We start from the raw sequence: 23898 nt of genomic DNA, 5'->3' as shown, positions 1-23898 counted from the left end.
TATTTACAAATCAACTAACTCAAGCTGTATTCCGTTCTTAACACACTGCACAGTTTGCACTGACCTTTAGCATGGGCTTGCAGTGTAATGACCTCTCTTCACCGAGTCCTCAATGTGTCTTTATCCTTGTACTTCAAAAAGCACAAACTAAGAAAAGAAGTCTTGCGGCTGCATGTACCGCACGCACCGGGCCTGGAGAAAGAAAAGGAAGAGGAGAAAAAAAAGAAAAAACTGTGAAAAAGGAAAAAAAAAATTCAAAGAAACGACCCGTGGCCACTGATACACAGGGCGGAGGTAAACAAAACATTTAATTAACGTTTCCTATAGTACAATCACATGTGGCATTAACATCTCAAAGGGGATGTTTATGTTTATTTATTTATTTCGTTTATCCTAGCGTCGTCATGAAACGCCGATGAGGATTTTGTCACAATCGTCCCCACTGAGTACGCCGCTCTCCCCGGGGAGGGCTGAGCTCCCATCCACCTGTTTTGATTGGACGAGACATTCAGAGCCCAGTTTAACTATTGAGCTGGCCTCTCGGCTTAGCTGGGACCGACAGATGAGAAACTGCTTCCATCTGGAAACGCAGTGAGAGAGAGTGGGGGGGTTCGACTTTACTTAGTCACCGGCGGCAACACACATCCTGCTTGTGGTACATCGGAGCGGACTGCGTTAGGGCTGAGGAGCAGACAGGGAGCGCGCGTCCTCCCGCTGGTTCCGGATTGATCTCGGGAATACTACCGCTGTATTTAGTCACTTCTCAGACTTGTATGTAGTGACCCGGTGCGCTCCCGTTTGCGGCCGAACCAGTGTTTGTTTTCCTCACAAAATACAATAAAAAAAAGCTGTAAGAGGACTTGTAGGAAAGAGGCGCCTTTATCTGGAGTGATACGAGGAGCCCTCGTCTTGTGGGATGTTGATTGCTTGTCAGAGACGAAGCTGCGTTTAGCCGTTAATGGGACGATCACAGGACAACTGGACACCCGTCTGATTGTACCCAAAGGTAAGAGACACTTACCTACATCTGCCAGCAACCCGCTGATAATTACCGTATCGTTTCCTTTACAAAATCTGACCGCTCGGTATATTTTTCATTGGCACCTAAATGCTGTGTGGGGCTCTGGCATTAAAGAGAATAATTATTGATCCATCTGTCATTAAAACAATATGGAGATTGTTGTTTATTAATAAGCGAAGTGCACTAAGCGGAGAACTAACGCACGGATGCCTCCGCTTCTCCTGCCCTCGCAGTGATGGGCTACTTCACAGAAGAGTAGCATCATCCAAACGTGCCATCTTCCCAAATCCTCCTACGTTTTGTAATATACTGTCTACTTGTGAAAGTGTTGAACATCTTCTGTCAAATAATGTTTTAAGAGCACCCGACAGGGCCTAACATCACTAGCTTATATTTCATCGCAGAACCACAACTTGTTTTCAAAGTACTTCTCTGACAAATTGTTGATTAAGGTGCATTTCGCAATCGATTTTGTTCAGAAATGTACAAAAAAACCACACAAGTGATTTTAACTCGACAGTAATGTGTTTTATATGTGTGTATAGGTAAAAATAACATCCTTAAAAAAGGCTTTACGTAAGCTATATGAGACTACAACCAAATGTACCATTTCATTATGGAAACATTGTGCGCAACCGATGTGGTTTTTTCCCCCTTTTTCGGAAAGGAAACACTGGACGTTCATGACATCTTGGACACAAATATAACCCAAGTTTTAACGCAGCCGAGTGTGTGTGATACAGATTTATTGGCAGTAATAAACCTGACGTATGGGCTCGTTTTCAGTAAGAATGTATTCTGCAAAATTCAGAATAAGGCTAGATCTGTAGCTGCGGTAAAGGACGTGAAGTTTTGTGAAGCTGTGGAAACAGACGTGGGTTCGCAGCAGACGTGAGTGTTATGTAGGAGCTCCCCGTCTCAAGTGGATCAGGACACCTTCAGTATTCACAGCCGCATTCAAGACGGCGACTCAGCTTCAGTGGCAGCGCGTTGGGCGATTGAGGAGATCCTGGAGAAGAGGCAGACCTCTCGGTTAATGTAGAAGAGGCAGACCTCTCGGTTAATGTAGAAGAGGCAGACCTCTCGGTTTAATGTAGAAGAGGCAGACCTCTCGGTTTATTATAGAAGAGGCAGACCTCCCGATTTAATACAGAAGAGGCAGACCTCTCGGTTTAATACAGCTGTCATGACCGCTCCTGCCAGACTCTTCCTTGAGCCATTACGCATATATGTATTTTAACACGATCAAATCCCCAATTACTTCCTCCAGAGCGCAGGTTTGTTAAGCGTGTGCGATTTAACAAGGTGGCGGAGGCTTCATCACACTTGTTTGATTGCGCTTCTAGTTTTCAAGAGTTAAAAAAGGATTTCACATTGATCCTATTCCTTGATTTCAGCGTGACTATATCAGGCATACATACGTTCAAGCATAATACATATATTCAAGCATACATAGCCTATATTCAAATTGTTAAACGAAACCCACAAGCCTGACTAAATATTTTGCTGTTTTGAATGCTTTTACTCATAACGCAAAGTGATATTCAGGTTTTTATACCTTTCAATACAATACAATGGAAACCTCTTCTAAGAATTTTATACCAGAGTTTAAGTTAAACTCATTTAATTTTAAAATGTGATAAACACTTTTAAACAGCTGGCTTACATTTTTATTTATTTGCTTAATTAACAAATAAAAACACATTAATTATATATATATATATATATATATATATATATATATATATATATATATATATATATATATATATATATATATATATATATATATAGCTCAAGAAGAGCTAAAATAAAGGTGAGAGAAGACGCGGGCAGTTAAACGCAAGGACAGTTTTTCTTTTTCTGGAAGGCGGTCAATAGGTGGTGCTGTTGTTCTTTTTAGCCGTAGCCTGGCGCAGTCTCGCGCTTTCATAGGGCTCCTCACCAAGATGGAGAGCCGTCGCCATCGTCGCCTGTGCTCTCCAGGGACAGTGAATTCAATCTAACAGAGGCCTGGGCACGCACTGTGCCACTCTGGCAGGATTAACATCCAGTCAGTAGCTTCTGTTACCTTAGGTGTCACATGAGCAGATTGGAGCAGGGTTGTGGGGGGAGAGAGGTCTTTAGCTGGAGTGAAGACCCCACACTGCTCTGTTCCACATTAGACTTCTCTGCGGAGGGACAGACTCTGCATGAAATAAACACATTCGTTATTTTGAGTGCTTTGAGAATTTTCTTTTCCTTTTATGTTTTTTTAAATGTATTTTTCTTTATTATTATTTAAATAAATTGTACTTCTGATAATTTCTAAGAATGACCTTGTTGTCAGACTGAAGTGTTTACATAGTGCAACATCACTGCTGGAAACCTTCAAGCGTGTACAGAGATGCCGCAGTTTGCAGGCATGCATGTTGCTATTGAAGAGCTGTGATAATCTGGGCCTGTGAAGGTGACGTTAGCTGTCACTCTGCGTGTTAGATGGGAGATATTCTCCTCTGTCTTTGTGTCCCGAGCGTCTCCAATGCTGCTACATCCACATCTGATGACCGAAGCACTAGTGATGACTCCAGCATCTCCTGCAGGAGTACTGTGGTCTGTGGTTACACTGTCATAAGGAGCATTGCGCTGTTCTCGGACCACCGTTTCCTCCGGAACGCTTTGCTCCTTCACAGATGAGCTGGTTTCCTAATGACTGTCCTGGGTCTCTCTCACACACATTAATAACACTGCCTCAGCCAGGCGGTGTGGAGGGTGCGCGGAGGGGCTTTGCATCATCGGAGCCGCTGTGTGTGACGCAGCCACTTTTGCACGGCCCTTGTGCTGAGGGTAGTTGGTGGACGGGAGCACTGGCATATGGAGATAATGTCTGTATTGGTTCTTAGGAATGTCTGGAATGTGTGCGGCTAGGAGAAGATAGATCGGGGAATTCCATGTTTTAATTTTCCTCTGAGGAATAATTAATAACATACTCGACACATCATGTAGACTCACAGGGTCATTTATCTTCATGGTGTTGCCATAAATGTGGTCGTGCTAATCATCACAAGGGTCTGAGCATCTCATCCACTCACCCTACATAGCTGCTGTTAGCCAAGCCTAGAACAGATCCTGCAGTTACTATGGTCACATTACAGGATGTAGTGTCTTTCACCGTGTCTCGGTTAATGCATTTAATGGATTCTCTTGAAGTCTTGGATTTATGTGATCTGCACACTGAGAGCAAGCTTGGTGAGACGTTCTGGACGGAGACCTCTCAAGGCTAAAGCACGAGTCGTTGCTGTGTGTGTTACGTCGGTCTTCAGACACTGATATTTAAGCTAGCAGCTAGCGGGGCAGGGTCCTGGTGGGTCACGGCTAGGGGGGAGGAGATACTGCCACAGCTGGGGAGAGGGTGATATGTTCTCCCAGACCTCAGGGCCTGATAGATGTCTCACCTACAGGAGTGTTGAATAGGTCAGCGGTGGAGCATATTCTGCTAAAGTTGCTTGCAAAAAGTGTGTTTTTAAGTTTTTCAGTATTATCAAGCCCACTCCGGTGTACATTAATGTACATTATTATATTGCTTTCTTCTGAGCTTTTTCTAAATCTGCACTCTTGAGAGCTCATCTTTCCGACTCTTTTACAAAGTATAATTTTATGGAAGGCTGAACACAGGAACCCTTATATGATAGAACGCTAAGCTTGCGTAAGCTTGCTAAGCTCATAATGCTTTCCATGATGCACTGACTGACTGAAAAAAAAAAAAAACAATTTAAAATGAAGCAGCCACTTTTCATGGAAGATGACTGGAGGCTCCGTGTGTGCTGCTGTCCGTGCCTGACTCTGGTTATGTCTGTGCCTGACTCTGGTTATGTCTGTGCCTGACTCTGGTTATGTCTGTGCCTGACTCTGGTTATGTTTGTGCCTGACTCTGGTTATGTCTGTGCCTGACTCTGGTTGTGTCTGTGCCTGACTCTGGTTATGTCTGTGCCTGACTCTGGTTATGTTTGTGCCTGACTCTGGTTTTGTCTTTGCCTGACTCTGGTTATGTTTGTGCCTGACTCTGGTTATGTCTGTGCCTGACTCTGGTTATGTTTGTGCCTGACTCTGGTTATGTTTGTGCCTGACTCTGGTTATGTCTGTGCCTGACTCTGGTTATGTTTGTGAAATCTGGTTGTGTTTGCTGAAATAAGCTGAAATAATCTCTTAATTAATTGACAGGTCACTCTATATGGGCTTTAGATACAATTCACTGTATTAAGTGTATTAAAGGTCTCCTATGTTTAATATAATGGATAATTTTTGAAACAGCAAGCATTAAACAAGGAAAAAGATCATTTTAGCAACAAACATTTGCTAGCATTAGAACCCCATTTCACATCACGCTTAAACTGCCATGTAGGAGCAGGAGTCTGAGTCTGAGTCTGAGTCTGAGTCTGAGTCTGAGTCTGACAGTGGGACCTGATGTCTGCAGTGCCAAATATGCTGTTGTTTTTACTATTTTGTAGGTGAAACAGGCCGGGTGAATCTCTCCTTTTATAAATTCCCCTTTATTATTCCTCCTCTATTTCTCATATTCGAGTGTCTGGCTTATTTTAGCCTTTCAGTGATAATTTAATCTCCCATATGTAGTCATTAAAATACGATCTGAACTAAAAACACTGACTCATAAAGAGCTGTGGCCCAGTTGACCTTTAGAAACAAACTCGTGGAGTGAGGGAGTGAGACGCAGCGTGAGATGCAGAGTGAGACACAGAGTGAGACACAGAGTGGCCTGCTCAGTGCCTCTGAACTCCTCGGTCTCCGGGGTCTTGTGCAGCACAGAGCACACTGTGCTGAGATTTCTCTCCCACCAATCACACACTGAATGTATGTACGATGATTTATACTGTGGTATTTAAGGAAAAGTAGCTCCTCGCTCAGGCTGGAGTAATGGTGTCGTTTTTGGCTGGCTCACCGTTGCCCGGGGTGCATCAGGGCAAAAACTACTGTACAACTGTTCACGTAATGATGTCCTATTGGAGGCTGGATGATAAAGGTCTGTGTTAAAGAAACGTGCCCTTTGTAGGAGCTGATGCCCTTTATCTTATAAGATTATATTTCACAGATAGGCTCATGAATACAGGACACCAAACGATGGCACCATGGTTTCAATTCCCTGAGCCTGAAACAAGTTTTCCGGCCTACCATCTCATTCCAAGAGCAGGGACTGTTCTTCTCTGTGATGAAGCCACTACGATAGTCCACCGCCGCAGGACAGTGCACCTGCAGGCCACGCACTGGACGTTTAGCAGACGTTGCAGGCTGTTTTTTTAAACGAGAGCTTTGCGTCTTCCTTTTACAGTGGGAGTGTACGTTGATCCCTAATGACATGCTCCGTTAATCCCTCTGTTATTCTGCAGTAAAGCTAATTGTTGCCTTCGCCATTCTGGTCCACGCCAGCCACTCGCTGTGAGCACTCGCCTCTTCAGGGCTAAGAACACTAGGAAATGATACGCAAGGCTTTTGTGCTGCCGCAAACAGCTGCTCGGAGCTGAAAGGCACAACCAATTGAAACTAGAGCCATGTTACCTCTGCTGAAAGTGAACTAAGATCTTTTAATTTACAAATCACCCACAGCCTACAATCAGAGTGTTAAGCATGCCAGGTTTGTTCATTATCTGGTGGCATATGGTAATAGCACGTTTGCCTCATCAGCCTCTGCGTTTTCGGCTCTTTCTTGGAGCGCGCTGCTGTCGACAGGCTAGGGTTCAGCGCGGGGGGGGCGGGGTGAGCTGGAATGTGTACTCTTCATTCTGCACTCTAATTGAGTCTTGGAGGTTATTGAAAGAGGGAGAAAAATATCGTGAATCAAAACCTGCTTGTTTTAATTTAGAGCGGCACGTATTTTGCATGTCGTCCATGAATGTACTGAGGGACTGTGTTAATCATGATATTATTCCATCTTTAAATATTTATACATTGCTTCAGCAACCTGTGAAATTACCCGATTGAAGTTAAAGTGAGGTGCGTTAAGGCTGCTAGGTGCTGTTTATCTGCTTAGCGACGTCACTGCTTGGGTCCAGACTTGGCCCGGGTGTGCAGGTTCTGCTGCAGCAGTGTTGTTGCTGTGGGACGTGTAGCAGAGGTGCTGATGTAAGATTATTCATTTGAACAGACCAAAGAGAAGCTCGCCATAAAGCAGTCTGGGAACCACAGATGAGCCGACCAAAAGCCCTGGGAGGGCTGGGAGGACTGGGAGAACTGGGAGGGCTGGGGGAACTGGGAGGACTGGGAGGACTGGGAGGACTGGGATGGCTGGGGGAACTGGGCGGACTGGGAGGACTGGGAGGACTGGGAGGGCTGGGAGGGCTGGGAGAACTGGGAGGACTGGGAGGGCTGGGAGGGCTGGGAGAACTGGGAGGGCTGGGAGGACTGGGAGGACTGGGAGGACTGGGAGGGCTGGGAGGACTGGGAGGACTGGGAGGGCTGGGGGAACTGGGAGGACTGGGAGGACTGGGAGGGCTGGGAGGACTGGGAGAACTGAGAGGGCTGGGGGAACTGGGAGGACTGGGAGGACTGGGATGGCTGGGGGAACTGGGCGGACTGGGAGGACTGGGAGGACTGGGAGGGCTGGGAGAACTGGGAGGACTGGGAGGGCTGGGAGGGCTGGGAGGGCTGGGAGGACTGGGAGGACTGGGAGGGCTGGGGGAACTGGGAGGACTGGGAGGACTGGGAGGGCTGGGAGGACTGGGAGGGCTGTGGAGTGCTCTATCCCTGTGGGATGCTCTAGCCCTGTGGAGTGCTCTAGCCCTGTGGAGTGCTCTATCCCTGTGGAGTGCTCTAGCCCTGTGGAGTGCTCTAGCCCTGTGGAGTGCTCTATCCCTGTGGAGTGCTCTAGCCCTGTGGAGTGCTCTATCCCTGTGGAGTGCTCTAGCTCCACACCTCCTCAGTATCTCATGTGCTGGAGGGGGTGCTGGGTGTGTAATGAACAGAAGGTCAAGCACATTGGCCGACTTTCCTCCCACAAACAGGTCCTCGAAATGTCAGACAGGCTTTGAGAAAAGGAGCCTGCGCTGGTTTGTTGTCCACGCCTGTGCTGACTCTCCTGCTCCTCCACCTTCTCCACCTCCTCCCTCTTCTCCTCCTCCTCACTCTTCTCCACCTCCTCCCTCTTCTCCTCCTCCTCCCTCTTCTCCACCTCCTCCCTCTTCTCCTCCTCCTCCCTCTTCTCCTCCTCCTCCCTGCTCTCCTCATCCTCCTCCCTCTTCTCCACCTCCTCCCTGCTCTCCACCTCCTCCTTCATCTCCACCTCCTCCTTCATCTCCACCTCCTCCCTGCTCTCCACCTCCTCCTTCATCTCCACCTCCTCCCTGCTCTCCTCCCTGCTCCCCCTCTCCTAAGTCTGGCTGACTCCTTCATAAGGTATTTCACCATGGTCAGCGCCTCCCGCCCCCACACCCCACAGGCAACCATCAGACCTTTTCATTGCTCCCTCCTGAAAGAGAGAAAATTAAAAGAAGGAGAGAAGCCAGACAGAGGGAGGGACACATTTTTATGGGTGGGTGGAGTGCTTTGGAGAGCCACGTTGTCGTGCAGCACAGTAGTCAGGAAGACGACGGACGGAGCCAGAGTGTGGCCTAGACCGCTCTCTGTAGTCCTGCCCAGTATCACACACTTATCCCTCCGAACATTACACCGTGACCGTGGAGGCGGAGCCAAGCAGTGCTCCGCCCACTGATCATCTGACAACGGTGCTTCCTGACGTTTGGAGCACTTTAGCCTTTGGCTGTCTTGCTGTGAGGTATTGAAAGGGTTATATCTCAACCATTGTGTGTGCACCTTAGCACAGAATTACAAGTGGGACTAATCAGAGGTCAGAGGGAGGGGACCAGCAAGCCCAGAACGTGACCTCTGACCTTGCAAAGCATGAACACACAATAGAACTGGTTCTATTTCCTGGTGGAACATTAATTTAAGAAAGGATTGAAGCTAACGTCCTAGTTTGTGTGTGTGTGTGTGTGTGTGTGTGTGTGTGATAACAGTAGGTGCTGGAGCAAACCCCGCTATAAGTATTTCGTATTCAATATTTGGCTTCCTGGCAGGAAATCAGATTGAAATGAAGTAAAAAACCCCAAATCAGAGCAGCGTGCTAGAAGCAGAAGATGAAGCGTGTCTCCTGGTGGAGTAGAGCAGTGCTCAGAGGAGTCCTGTTCCAGGGACTGATGAGCTTCACTATAAAGCTGAATCACTATGAACTTGAATCACTAAGAACTTGGATCACTATGCAAATGTGCCTCCCGTCCTGCTTTGTTACATTTTTTTTTCTAGCAAATAGCACATGATTGATTATACTGTATCTACATACTGGAAGGTTTCACTTCTTACATTTCCTGTATCAGCAGTGTTGAAGAAGAACAGGATCTTGTGAATTCTCTTACGAACATCTGCTGCTCTGAGGAGAGCGTTCCAGTGTTTGGCATGTGAATGTGAACCGTGCAGCCTAGACAAAGAGTGAAAGAGCACAGCGGCTCCAGAGACGAGGGAGAAGAGTCTGCACATGTTCCAGGGCAGTGTCTCCAAAGCAGCTTCCAGCACTGCCGCTTCATTGATTGAATCTTTTTAGGTCTTTTTGTGTCATTCTCTTTTTTGCACTAAAATAAAAGTGGAGAAAGGGTGAATAATTGATTTGGTTCTGTGTCTAGTAGCGGCTAATGTGGATTGGTTTGGGTCACAAAGGCAAGCGTTTGTAAATGAAGCAGATACACTCTCAGGCAGACAAGGAGTGGTTTGTTTGACACAGGAATTCTGTTGTCCGCTGTTTTGCTTGTCAAGTGCTCGGGGAGGGCAGGATGTGTAACTGCAGCACAATGGCTCTTTCAGCTGGGGATCTGCGATGCGGTCCCACCTCTTTTCACAGGACCCTAATCTCTTTATCAGGACGTTACAATGGACGTTCAGATGCGCAGGCCAGAGGGCCAGAGCCCAGCTTCAAACCAGATGAAACAGGAGGCAGATCGCTGTAACGTCACCCTTATAGTCGCCCTTCGGCAGAGCATCCTCACGCCCTCAGTGCTGAATGTGGTGAGTCCTGGAAAACTGGAAAACAGGAATACTGGAATATTCCAGCTCCCACTGTGACTCACACAATCATCTGACACTGGAATCATCTCACACTGCAATCATCTGACACTGCAATCATCTGACACTGGAATCATCTCACACTGGAATCATCTCACACTGCAATCATCTCACACTGGAATCATCTCACACTGGAATCATCTCACACTGCAATCATCTCACACTGGAATCATCTCACACTGGAATCATCTCACACTGCAATCATCTCACACTGCAATCATCTCACATTGGAATCAGCCCCACGCATGATTCAGCCCCACGCATGAACAGGCCGTTCCAGTTTCCGTGCTTATCCCACTGTTATCCCAGCACTTATCTCTCTGTTGATAAGTGTTGAGATGGATTTCTTTGGCTCTGTGGTGCATTTGGAAAGTGCATTAGAGAATATTACACATTTCTGCTTTACTTTGCCTGTAAATTTTAACATGTCAATTAATTTGTATTATATACAGACCCAGAGGTAAATAGTGCAAGATCTTATTTAGTAAACAGATTTCATTATAGTGATTTAATATGAGGGTGTCCATCTCCTATTGACCTCTATGTAAGGGGATTGTACTTTACTGTAATGCAGGAATAATTTGCATGTGTCTGAGCGTGTGGGTGGACTGTTGGGAAGACTCTCATTACTGAAAAAAGACATTTCTCTTTATAATTAGCGTGGCAAGTGTTAGCTGTACAACAGTAGAGGTCTTTACAGAGGGGGTGGAAACAGAAGGAATGCCTGCTGAATGCCATATCCGCAAGGACACAAGGAGACCGGCGATGTCCCGCAGGGTGTCCTGCAGGGCATCCTACAAGGTGTCCTGTAAGGTGTGGTGAACTGAGGTGTGTGTGTGTGTGTGTAAGTGGAGGGTGGCGGTGCTGGGTGCCTCCTGCACAACCTCCCCCTGGACACACAACGCAAACACACAACTTCCTTTAACTGTTGTTTTTCATGTCCCCCTCCCCCTCCTCCTGCCTCCCCTCCTCCCTCATATTCCCTCTCCTCTCCTCCTCCCTCCCCTTCTCCTGCCTCCCCTCCTCCCTCATATTCCCTCCCCTCTCCTCTACTCTCCTCCCCTCCTCCTGCCTCCCCTCCTCCCTCATATTCCCTCTCCTCTCCTCTACTCTCCTCCCCTCCTCCTGCCTCCCCTCCTCCCTCATATTCCCTCTCCTCTCCTCTACTCTCCTCCCCTTCTCCTGCCTCCCCTCCTCCCTCATATTCCCTCTCCTCTCCTCCTCCCTCCCCTTCTCCTGCCTCCCCTCCTCCCTCATATTTCCTCCCCTCTCTCCTCTCCTCTCCTCCTCCCTCCCCTTCTCCTGCCTCCCCTCCTCCCTCATATTCCCTCTCCTCTCCTCTCCTCTCCTCCCCCTCCTCCTGCCTCCCCTCCTCCCTCATATTCCCTCTCCTCTCCTCTACTCTCCTCCCCTTCTCCTGCCTCCCCTCCTCCCTCATATTTCCTCCCCTCTCTCCTCTCCTCTCCTCCTCCCTCCCCTCCCCCATCTCTTAACAATCCCTTCTTTTACCTGCTTTCACTGAGCACAAATGTTTTTTTTTTCCCCTGAAACACACTTGCATGACTACTGACCTGAAAAGTGCCTGCATTTGAATGTCTCTCCTTGGAAACGTAAGGGCCACTGTGATAACAAAACACAGCCCAGGGACTATGAAACACACACAGTCTGTGCACTATGAATCACACAGCTTCTGCTATTTAAAAAAAAGCGTGTTTTTACATTGTTGGTCTGCAACATAGCAAAGAAATTTAGCTTTAGCTCATTTTCATGATCACTTATGCAGGTTCTATAGTTCAGACTCTGAACTGTTCCACAGAGATGTACAGAAATCCCAAGGTCTATGTTGAGTTTGTTTAGTTAGTTTAGTTTATTATTAATATGTAGGTTACCACAAGGTTGACAGTGCGGTGAAATGTACTGGACGAGCGGGCAGATCATCTGAGAAGTTGCAGCACTCAAGAACATGCAGAGTGCAGAAGAGGGGACTAAACAGAGTTGTTGTGAAGCTCACAGTCCTGTACAGTCCTGCTGTAGCTGTGTCCTCCATGTCGTGGTAATGAACATCACACCAGCCAGGCAGGAGGAGCAGAGTAATGGCCCTTCAGACTGGGATGCAGCAGAGAAGGAACGCTCCAGATCTCCTGGTGCAGACACTTGGACAGGCCATGCTGTCTTTAAGGAGCATTAACAGGCTTAATGGAGTCCTTCCTACTGTGCCAAACCTTGGGTTAAAATTCATTGTTTGTGATCACGTGGCCATGTGGTCATATTTCTATGTACGGGTTGGTTTTTCCTTGTGTAATTCAGCTGTACTGAGAATGCTGCACTGGAGAAATGCAGTTGCATAAATATGTATGAAGTGTTTTTATGATTCAGAGTTGGAGTTGGAGAGACTGTCATGGCAGGGCCACTGGGTGGACTGGGGACCAGTTGGAGTGAGTTACATTGTTTCTGGGTGGAGTGGGGACCAGTTGGAATGGGTTTCAGCGTAACTGGCTGAGAGGGCATTAAAATTGTGCAAGCAAAGAAAACCACAGAGGAAGGCAAACTGGCCAGACTGGGTAAACCTGAGGCCAATTCTGAAGCACACTGCCTTTCTTCCCAAAATTGTTCCAGGTCTGCTACCGAGACGTGAAAACGGTCCTGGTCCAGACACAGTTCTGGTTCTGGACCCTCCATTACAGCATTGTCCCTGTTCAGGGCCCTAAATGAACAGAAGAGTGGCGCTGGGGTCGCTGGGTTGCGGCTCCTCTCTTCCCGTAATTGAGATGGCGACAGCTTCTCCTGGCTGTGGGGCGTTTGGCATGCAGCAGACGCCGCTGGCCGCGCCCTCCATCTGAGGTGGCTTTTCAATTACTGAGAGAGGTTGTGGGGGAAGCAGCTTGACGAAAGCCATGACATAAACCATTTATACTGCGCCCGTGTCTCGCACCAGAGCAGGCTGGACAGTTCATTTAAAAGAAAAATTAATCTCACATGGTTTGAGGCAAACAATAACAGTTTATGAGTGGCCAGTGGCAGTTCAATAAACCGAGGGCTTGAACTTAAAAAAAAAAAAAAAAATATATATATATATATATATATATATATATATATATATATATATATATATATATATATAAATAATAGACAAACAATAAAAAATTGGCCTTACATTGTAGTTAATTGCCCCATTGTATGTCATGGAAAGACTGACATGGTGAGACGGGAGATAAAAGCACAGAATATGTATTCTAAATGAAAGTGAATGTGTTAGCAGGGTTACAGCTAGTCATGGGTAACAGGGTAACTGACTTCTTTAATCATACATTTTTAAATGAGCATTTCAAAAGATTCTGAGTGAGTTGAAATGAACAGTGTGGTTTTAACCCCAGCCTTTATTGCCCAAGTCCTCCTGCTGCATGTGTGTGTGTGTGTGTGTGTGTGTGTGTGTGTGTGTGTGTGTGTGTGTGTGTGTGTGTGTGTGTGTGTGTGTGTGTCCTTTTAAGCTGAGGAAGTTGAAGGCGTCTGTGTGGAGGGCCCGTCACAGCCAGACTGCTGAAGTGCCTGATTGCACTGACATGTACATTATCGATTCCCTCGTGCCTTTTAGTTCACTGTCTAATCCAGATTAGATAGAGGTCATGACTCTGGTGACAGTTTGACATTTTCTTCTTTTTTGATAGCTTATAAAAAGTTTATATATTATATACCAAACGCTCTTTCCGCTTGCATGTTGATTTTTGATTCTGACTTTGTGTGAATGACATGAAACATTATGGTCATTGTACGGGCATAACGAGCCCAGAAGGTTAAGAAGAAAAGAACGTTGCATTATTCAAGTGTGGAGAGCACAGTTCACTTTCATTAGATCAGTGGTTCCCAAACTTTTTCTGCCGTGCCCCCCTTTAGTAGATGAGAATATTTTTGTGCCCCCCCTACACCCCCCCCCCCCCCCCCCCATATTGACTAGGGATGCACCGATTCACGTTTTTCACTTCTGATACCGATTCAGATATCTGAGGCTTCGTATCGGCCGATACTGATCCGATACCCAGTGGCGGACTTAGCAATTTGGGGGCTCAAGGCGAAATTAGGTAGGGGGCCCATCAACATTAATATGCGAAAAATAAGTCAGCTAATCAGGGGGCCCCTACAGTGGGCTGCAGTGGGAGGGGCCCAAGGCAGTTGCCTAGCCATGCCTCTATGCAAAGACCGCCTCTGCCGATACCGATCTGATAGAGTAAAACTGTGCTGAATCGACTTAAAGCATTTTTTTTTTAAACACAGACATACTGAATTACAAGTTTATTGAAAACTCTGCACCAGTATAGCACACTTAAACACACATAAAACATGTAAAAACAACACAACTTGCATTTGTTCAGTCAGTGCAATTATGAATATAACATTGAATGTAAAATAAATAATACCAAAGAACCTGAAACTTACAAAAACAATAGGTTCACAACTTTGGTCAAACGTGAAAAAATAAACTGCAAGAAACCTTTTAAATGGTTCAAGAATTCTAAATATAATTTAAAACAAATAAGGAGATGAAATAAGAGAAACAGCAATACATATGCGGCTAGTTTGCAAGCGCAGACATCACGCAGAGCACAAAGCATGTAACGGCCAGAAATATGTGTACTGTCTCTTTAAGGGAGCGAGTTGAGCGCGCGTATGGAATATTGTTTTTTTAGCTTTCTGTCGTAGACCGAGTCAGACCACTGCTCTTTATTTTATTTCTGTAAGTAACGCATTAAATGAGCTTTGGACAACTCACCAGTTCATGTATGAACAGTGAAGTATTGCTGGAGCCCAGGTTTATTTTGGTCAACCAGCAAATCAACGGAATAAGTGGAATACCACCAGCGCGAGTATTAGGTTGAACTAACTCCGAAAAGCAAGCAATACAAGCATAGAATTAGACTGAATAGATCTGTTTTTATGGATCGGTCACATTGTCCCCGATACCCGATCTAGAATTTTTTCAGATATTAATATCGGAATCGGTGCATCCCTAAACACATGTGCACGTTTTACTTTCAAGCTCCGCGCCCCCCCTGCAATAGCTCCGCGCCCCACCTAGGGGGCGCGCCCCCCACTTTGGGAACCACTGCATTAGATTATGAATTATTTCTCATCGCCGTGCTTTTGATACGCAGGGCATTTAGATCAGGGGAGGGACGTAGTGTGTGTCCAGCTTGCAACTGTGATAGGGTCAGGGAGATGGTCAAACTGTGAGAACAGAGGGAAAGAGGGAGGGAGAGAGGGATGAAGAGAGAGGGATTGAGAGAGGGAGAGAGGATGGGAGTTGGAGAGCTCGATGAAGGTCGGTAAGCAGGACCTTTACTCCACACTGGCACAGCACAGCTAATCAGCCACGATGGAGCTGTAGGCAGAACAGACAGACACCCATATAGCACTGAAAATGACAGATTTAGTCATTAACCATGGAGCATGCAATGAGAAGTTACATCTCCCACAGCCCTCATGTGTGCTTGTATGTGTGTGTGTGTGTGTGTGTGTGTGTGTGTGTGTTTGTGTGTGTGTGTGTGTGTGTGTGTGTGTGTGTGTGTGTGTGTGTGTGCGTGCGTGCGTGCGTGCGTGCGTGCGTGCGTGTGTGTGTGTGTGTGTGTGTGTGTGTGTGTGTGTGTGTGTGTGTGTATGGGTGGAGTGTGTTGGACAGATAGTTTTTTGCCTTCATTAATGCCGTCCAATTTGCCCAATTTGCTCAGAGACTGGCAGAGGGAGAGAGAGAGAGAGAGAGAGAGAGAGAGAGAGAGAGAGAGAGAGAGAGAGAGAGAGAGAGAGAGAGAGAGAGAGAGACTAGGAGAGGGAGAAACACTGTGCCCATATCGGCCTTTACAAACCTTTCCTCCTCTCTGTGTCAGCCTGACCATCCCATCTTCCCCACAGTGACTCCCAACCCAAACGTAAAACCAGAAAAAGCCTTATTTATCCACGAATCAAGCCTGTCGATTTTTTCTCTTTTTTTGCCCATTCAAGTGCTTGGGGAGGGGAGTTCTCACAGCTGAGGAGAGTGATGGCAACCCAGGGGGGGATGAATCAGACACACAGAGGGCACGCCAGCGCCCTGCTTTGTATTCACCAAAGTAGGCTGGAGCCTCTTTTAATTTGGCAAGCAACAGCGGGCGTATGTCAGCACCCCCGCTCCACCCACGCTCCACCTCTGCCCAGCATGCTCTGTTTAACGCAGAAGGCGCCTCTAATGGACAGTTTTTTTCTGCCTGGGGCTCATGTCACTTGGTATTCATTGGAGGCTGTCGAGAAGCACACTACTCCAGACTCGCTCTTATCAGGATAAGCATTTGGATCCAGAAGCTTCAGATCCAGAAGCTTCAGATCCAGAAGCTTCTCGTAAGTGCTGAAATAGAATTAATAAAGAAAAAAAAACAATTGAAGGGGAAATGATTGAAGGGGGCGGGGCCGTCGTTGGCGTTGGTCGTCTTCCAGCAATCTTAGGAAGACAAAGAAGACAAAGACCAGGTCACTGTCATTAGGGATGTCTTGTTAGGGATGTCTCGTTCTTCGGGGTAGGGAGCATCACATCTCATACTGTGTTGCTTTCAGCAAGCATATGAGAGTGGACATGTTAATCAAACAACACACAGTAACCACTGAATTCAGATCTGACTAAGGTTCTTGAAGTTGCAGGTCAGTTTGTTCCTTCCCCATTATTAAAGTATGTTTCAGCTAACTGGGATCTGTGCTTCTCATCACCATCTGCTTATCTACTCGAAACAATATCAGAATGTCTACACTCGGACGGCTGTTGCTGGGGACGGGGCTGTTTTTGATCAGTATGCACTTGTTACTCCAGTACGCGGGTGGTAACAGAGTTCTAACCCAGCAGCTTTCAAAACTCTTCACAAGCTTCCTCCAGCTCTTTTCATTTCTGGAGATTTCTAGAAAATAGATTGTCACAATCAAATCTGGTGCTCAAATCCCACTAGGGGCAGCGGGGTGCGCCCAGCCCGTTTGCCATCAGCTCAGAAGAAAATCCAGACAAATCAAAACCTAACGATTTGCAAAATTAGGGTCAGATATGTGGAACTGCGATAATTTGATGAGCAGTCAGTTTTTCAAACTTAGTGGAACGGGTTTTTATCAGATGTGTAAATCATGTGGAGTCTAACCCTTATCCCACAGAGCCCGACTGTATGTTAAAAGCCTATTGAATTTCCCTCCACTGCGTTTTCCGCTCAGGTAATATGATGCAGTTGCACCGTCTCCTTCAAAGTAAGTGACAGTGAAGAGGGGGGGGGAGTGATTTAATTTGGGGGTGAGTTGGGTGACAGGGAGCTGGGGGGGGGTGACCTCTTCAGGAGGAAATAAAGGACAATGGTACTGGGGTGAAAGCCATAATCTGCAGAATACATATTCAAGAGCTTATCCATAAACATCACCCTTGAGAGAGACACGGTGGCAGGAATATCAACTCAGAGAGGAGAGGTTTCTACCGCCATGTCCTCTTCCTGCCACAACACTTCAGAACAGCTTCCCCTCTCACGGCAGTTACACTAACGCCCAGCACAACCTCACACGCACACAGAGAACACACACACGACACCGTTTTTCATTTGTGAACAAAGACAGAGGTGCACGGTGTGCACAGAGGGTGTGGGGGAGGGTGGGGGCTGTGAGATGGAGGGGTTGGAGGGATGTGGAGAGGGGTGTGGGGTGGAGAGAGGTGGGGATGAGTGTGGAGAGAGAGGTGGGGATGAGTGGAGAGAGAGGTGGGGATGAGTGGAGAGAGGTGGAGATGAGTGGAGAGTTGGTGATGAGTGGAGAGAAGTGGGGATGAGTGGAGAGAGAGGTGGGGATGAGTGGAGAGAAGTGGGGATGAGTGGAGAGAAGTGGGGATGAGTGAAGAGAGAGGTGGGGATGAGTGGAGAGTTGGTGATGAGTGGAGAGAAGTGGGGATGAGTGGAGAGAAGTGGGGATGAGTGAAGAGAGAGGTGGTGATGAGTGGAGAGTTGGTGATGAGTGGAGAGAAGTGGGGATGAGTGGAGAGAGAGAGGTGGTGATGAGTGGAGAGTTGGTGATGAGTGGAGAGAAGTGGGGATGAGTGAAGAGAGAGGTGGAGATGAGTGGAGAGAGAGGTGGTGATGAGTGGAGAGTTGGTGATGAGTGGAGAGTTGGTGATGAGTTGAGAGAGAGGTGGTGATGAGTGGAGAGAAGTGGGGATGAGTGGAGAGAGGTGGGGATGAGTGGAGAGTTGGTGATGAGTGGAGAGTTGGTGATGAGTTGAGAGAGAGGTGGTGATGAGTGGAGAGAGGTGGGGATGAGTGGAGAGAGAGGTGGGGATGAGTGGAGAGAGAGGTGCAACAAAGACATGCATACTGGGCTGCTTCCATACATGAAAGTAACCTGAGGAAGGAGCATGAAGTGGGAGAGAACAAGAATAGAGAGAGAAAGAGAGAGAGGGAGAGAGAGTGAGAGAGAGAGAGAGAGAAAGAATAGAGGGGTACAGATTGAGAAGAGAGACAGCATTCATCAGACTCCTAGCTCATGCTCCTGGTGCTAGAAAATAGAAGAAAAAAATCCAATTGCATGTAAAAATAGACATGCATGCTCACAAGAACATCGATATAAACAAAATCAAATATGTATTATTAACACATATTAACACACGCACACACAATGAATGTAAAAAGTCTGAAAAGATGATGAAGAACGAGCATTTCCCAACATCACTACTGATTCATGAATATGTGATTTGATACTGAAACAAATCAAACTGGGACAAAGTCTTTTTTATCTATTTGAGAAATCGGCATGGGATATATTTGAATATCCAGTTCATACATCAGTTTAACTTAAATTTGTTGTGACATCATATATTTAATTTACATGGTAACGTAGCGCCACACTGTAATGTTCTCGGTAGAATTCTGCGCTATATATAATATTTGCCCCCAGCTAAAGACGGCTGAAGTAATTGCCAGCGTCGGTGTTGGGTGGCTGTGTAGACGCGAGGCACCAACGCGGCTCCGTCCTGGCAGCGCCGTGGCACCGGTGCGCTGTGGGAGCGCCGCTCTGATCTGCCTCGCTCTCTTCCAGCGTGCTGACGTTGTCATGCCGGTGTTAGCCAGTGCTCCGTGAATGACGGGCCGCGGGCGGACCGGACTTCCTCTGGCGGAGCGGAGCAGGCTACGTCCGCACCCACACCTCTCTCCCCTACTCTCCGTCAGCTCTGCTGCTGCCAGGCAGCCGGCCGATGAGACGCGGATTTGCATCTGGGTGTGAAGGCCGGTTGTGTGTGTGCGTGGGACGGTGCGGCCGGCGACGCGGAGGCTCTGGGTCGGGCCGGGGCGGCCAAGGTCGAGCAGGTTGGGCCGCGCGTTGAGATGTTACTGTATGCTACAGTGTGTGTTTAACTTTGCTTTGCATTTCAACATTTTGCCCGAGTTTAGCTGTGAACTGTATTTACTTGGAACACTCTTTGGATGATATAAAATCTTCATTCAATTTTAAGATAGATAGATTTAAAAAAACCTGGATAGTGATTGGATAGTAATAATGCATTTAAAAAATGTGGGTATTGTGGATATTCAGAGATGGAGAGAGAATGAAGATAAAAGAGATTAGGGAGGGGAAATTTAAGAGAGGAAGAAAGGAGTCAGATGATAGAGAGTGAGCCAAAGAAAGTGGGAGAGAGAGAGAGAGAGAGAGAGAGAGAGAGAGAGAGAGGGAGAAAGAGAGAGAGAGAGAGAGAGAGAGAGAGAGAGAGAGAGAGAGAGAGAGAGAGAGAGAGAGAGGGAGAAAGAAGAAGAGAGCTAGGGAGGGACAGGGAAAGACAGAAGGAGAGAGCAGGTTCTTTGAACACCTCTTCTTTGCTTTTCTGTCACTCTGCTTGTCTCAGTGTAAAACACACATGACTGTCAGAGGAATGATGTTTGTGACTCTAGAGGGAACAGTGGTAGCATCTGCAGAAAAAAACATGAGGCCTTCTTCAGAGTCTGCGGGGTTTACATCTGTGTGTGGCATGTCAGAAGCAAGGCCTCACAACACTCCTTGGGGTGGAGCTGTGGTTCGGGGGAGATGTGGTTCGGGTGGAGACGTGGCACTGTGTGTCCCTCAGAACTGGGACTGGGAGGGGTGGATCTCAGGGCTGTGTGACCCTCAACCATTCACAGCTATTCTCATGCCTTTCTGGGCAAAACTACTGAACCTTTCTCTCATAACAAAGCAGCCCTGTGTGGAACACTCGGTCCACTCAAATACAACAGACGGCTCACTGGGCCACACAAATTGCTTAATAAAATCTAAATGCAAATGCAGGTACGTGGAGATGTACCTGTCTGGGTCCCTCCTGTAAAGAGATGTATTTATATCCTGGCAGTCTTGCTAAACCGGCTTCATCGTTAGTGGAAGGTTTTTCTCCAGCAGACGGCTGGTGGGCAGTCCCTCTCACTGTGATTACAGGCCTAACTCTCTCTGCCTTGCTCCGCCAGACTGCAGGACCAGCCGGTTAATTACTGTTCTCATGCCTGAAGATTCACACGTGTGCAGCTGGGGCATCACAGACAGTGATTGGATATACACACGTGCCACGTTCCGCCCCCTTCACACGTGCTACGCTCTGCACCGCACACACGCACGTTTCTGAACCCACACAAACATTCAGACTAAAGGGCTCTGAATGCAGTTGTGTATTTATAGACTACGCTTCTTAACTGCACATGCTGCACAAATCCTCAGGGGGAAACTGAATGCAATTCAATTTGATATTATACACTAATGAATATATGCTATTAAAGACAGTATATGGGTGAACTTTTTTATTCGTATGTCCAGACATTTTAAAAATCAGTTATTTCAGGCCTAGAGCACACACACACACACACACACACACACACACACACACACACACACACACACACACACACACACACACACACACACACACACACACACTGTCCCCATTCCTCTAACTTGAAAGACCATCTGTTCTTCTCTCTCATCACGGAAGTGACCAGCTCAGTGTCAGTACTGGTTTTCTGCTCAGTGTCAGTACTGGTTGTCTGATCTGGCAATGTTAGCTGTGGGCATAGAGCCCGCTGCATTTGATGCCCTGACCTTTGCCGTCTCCTCCACTGCTGTCCTGGCCAGCAACTGTGTGTGTGTGTGTGTGTGTTTGTGTGTGTTTGCATGTGTGTTTGTGTGTGTTTTGAGAGGAAGGTGGTGAATTTTTCTACATGCTGTTCACACACCTCTAACTGGCTCAAAGATTCAGGACTTCATCCATTTTGTCCTAATGAAAGCTTACAGAGAGATGTATTTGTGAGGTCTCCAAGACTGTCCTACACCCCACTGTAATGACACACCAATCTCCAACACTGTTCTTCACTGTGCTGTAATGATTAACCAATCAGAGCTGAACAGCTGAAGGCTGCCAGTGAGTCCTCCTGCAGTTACTCCACATGCAGATCCTTCAGGTCTGTAGAGACCTGCCTCATAGTCACTCAAAGGACCTCATAGTGACTCATAGGGCCTCATAGTGACTCATAGGACCTCATAGTGACTCATAGGGCCTCATAGTGTCTCATAGGACCTCATAGTGACTCATAGGGCCTCATAGTGACTCATAGGACCTCATAGTGACTCATAGGGCCTCATAGTGACTCATAGTGACTCATAGGGCCTCATAGTGACTCATAGGGCCTCACAGTGACTCATAGGGCCTCATAGTGTCTCATAGGACCTCATAGTGACTCATAGGGCCTCATAGTGACTCATATGACCTCATAGTGACTCATAGGGCCTCATAGTGACTCATAGTGACTCATAGGGCCTCATAGTGACTCATAGGGCCTCATAGTGACTCATAGGGCTGGGTTTAACATGTACTGTGCTCCACCTACACCACTTGCACCACCTACATCACCTACACCACCTAAATTATCTACACAACCTACATCATCTACACCACCTGCACCACCTACATCATCTATACCACCTGCAGCACCTACAACACCTACATCTTCTACACCACCTACATCATCTATACCACCTACACCACTAGCCACCACGTCTGTTCAGCCACATTAAGCATTTCTGATGAATACATTACCATGGAGACACATAAACATTGCCCATACTCAGTTTCTCAGTGCTTTAAAATATTTTCAGTGACTGATGATAATAAAAAGAGCATTTCAGTCAACCATAACACCTCAGTGAACTTTAGAAAAGACTAATTCGCTAGACTTTGACTAGACTAGAGTGGGAAGCATCACAGACACAGATGATGTGTGACGGGTGTGATGGGTGTATTAGGTGCTGTGTGTTGGGTGTGATGAGTGTGTGAGTGTGATGGGTGTGATAAGTGTGATTGGTGTATTAGGTGCTCTGTGATGGGTGTGTGGGTGTTTTAGGTGGTGTGTGTGATGAGTGTGTGGGTGTGATGGGTGTATTAGGTGCTGTGTGATGGGTGTGATGAGTGTGTGGGTGTGATGGGTGTGATGAGTGTATTAGGTGATGTGTGATGAGTGTGTGGGTGTGATGGGTGTATTAGGTGCTGTGTGGTGGGTGTGATGAGTGTGTGAGTGGGATGGGTGTGATGGGTATATTAGGTGATGTTTTATGGGTGTGATGAGTGTGTGGGTGTGATGGGTGTATTAGGTGCTGTGTGTTGGGTGTGTGGATGGGTTAGGTGCTGTGTGATGAGTGTGTGGGTGTGATGGGTGTATTATGTGCTGTGTAATGGGTGTGTGGGTGGGTTAGGTGCTGTGTGGTGGGTGTGATGAGTGTGTAAGTGTGATTGGTGTGATGGGTGTGATGGGTATATTAGGTGATGTTTTATGGGTGTGATGAGTGTGTGGGTGTGATGGGTGTATTAGGTGCTGTGTGTTGGGTGTGTGGATGGGTTAGGTGCTGTGTCATGGGTGTGATGAGTGTGTGGGTGTGATGGGTGTATTAGGTGCTGTGTGATGGGTGTGTGGGTGGGTTAGGTGCTGTGTCATGGGTGTGATGTGTGTGTGGGTGTGATGGGTGTATTAGGTGCTGTGTGATGGGTGTGTGGGTGGGTTAGGTGCTGTGTCATGGTTGTGATGAGTGTGTGGGTGTGATGGGTGTATTAGGTGCTGTGTGATGGGTGTGTGGGTGGGTTAGGTGCTGTGTCATGGTTGTATTTAAGTTGAACACTAGCACAAAGGATTCAGTGCTGTTGCTCACTCAGTAATTAACTGCTATGTGCTTAACTGTAATCAGCATTTATTTATTTCAGTAATTAGCTGTTATGTGGATCTAATTCAGATCTTTTCCACCTTGTTGTTTATTGATTCATTAATTTCTTTATTAAACGAGGTACTCTGTAAGTTTGAATTGAAAGCTTCACTTCAGTCATCTTTGCAAGACAAATCGAAAGTGAAACCATGTGAAAACACAGAAAACAATGTAACAATGTAAACTGTTGTGACAGAACAGACAGCCATGATGGTTTTAAGAGTGGGAGTCTGATATGAAACATCTTTCTGAAGAGTCAAACAGGATATAGAGTGATGTGCAGTGATCTGCAGGCCAGCTGCAGTGTGTAGAAAGACTCCAGGACCATGCAGACTCCTAACCCGCCTGTCTTCTCATCAGTGTAAGTAGTAACATTCAGCACATCCTAACCCTTAACCTAATGGCCATTAGCACCATGGTCTCTTTAGTTCGATGTGACTCTTGCCATGTGTACTTGATCCCAGCCCTGTCTTTACTGGGGGGAAGGGACACATTTGTTTTGAATAAAATCTTCTGTGAGTAGTTTGCATAATCCCCCCTCT

The 23898-nt window shown here is 46.9% G+C and overlaps 1 protein-coding gene across 2 annotated transcripts in view; it reads left to right on the top strand.

The window, feature by feature from the left end:
* Nucleotides 1-528: 528 nt before the first annotated feature.
* cdh11 (cadherin 11, type 2, OB-cadherin (osteoblast)) overlaps nt 529-23898 on the top strand; it is a 53105-nt gene continuing 29735 nt past the window's right edge. The window contains exon 1 of one of the 2 annotated variants that reach the window (XM_077000508.1): nt 529-1006. The gene's annotated coding sequence lies outside the window, so the exon portion shown is untranslated. Of the gene's footprint in view, nt 1007-19286; nt 19459-23898 lie in introns of those variants that run through there. The other variant, XM_077000516.1, reaches the window with a different exon arrangement.

The sequence above is a fragment of the Brachyhypopomus gauderio genome, chromosome 1, assembly GCF_052324685.1.
Source record: "Brachyhypopomus gauderio isolate BG-103 chromosome 1, BGAUD_0.2, whole genome shotgun sequence".
NCBI classification, from domain to species: Eukaryota; Metazoa; Chordata; class Actinopteri; order Gymnotiformes; family Hypopomidae; genus Brachyhypopomus; species Brachyhypopomus gauderio.
Note: the sequence above shows the minus strand (reverse complement) of the source record. Positions and strands in the feature narration are given on the sequence as shown.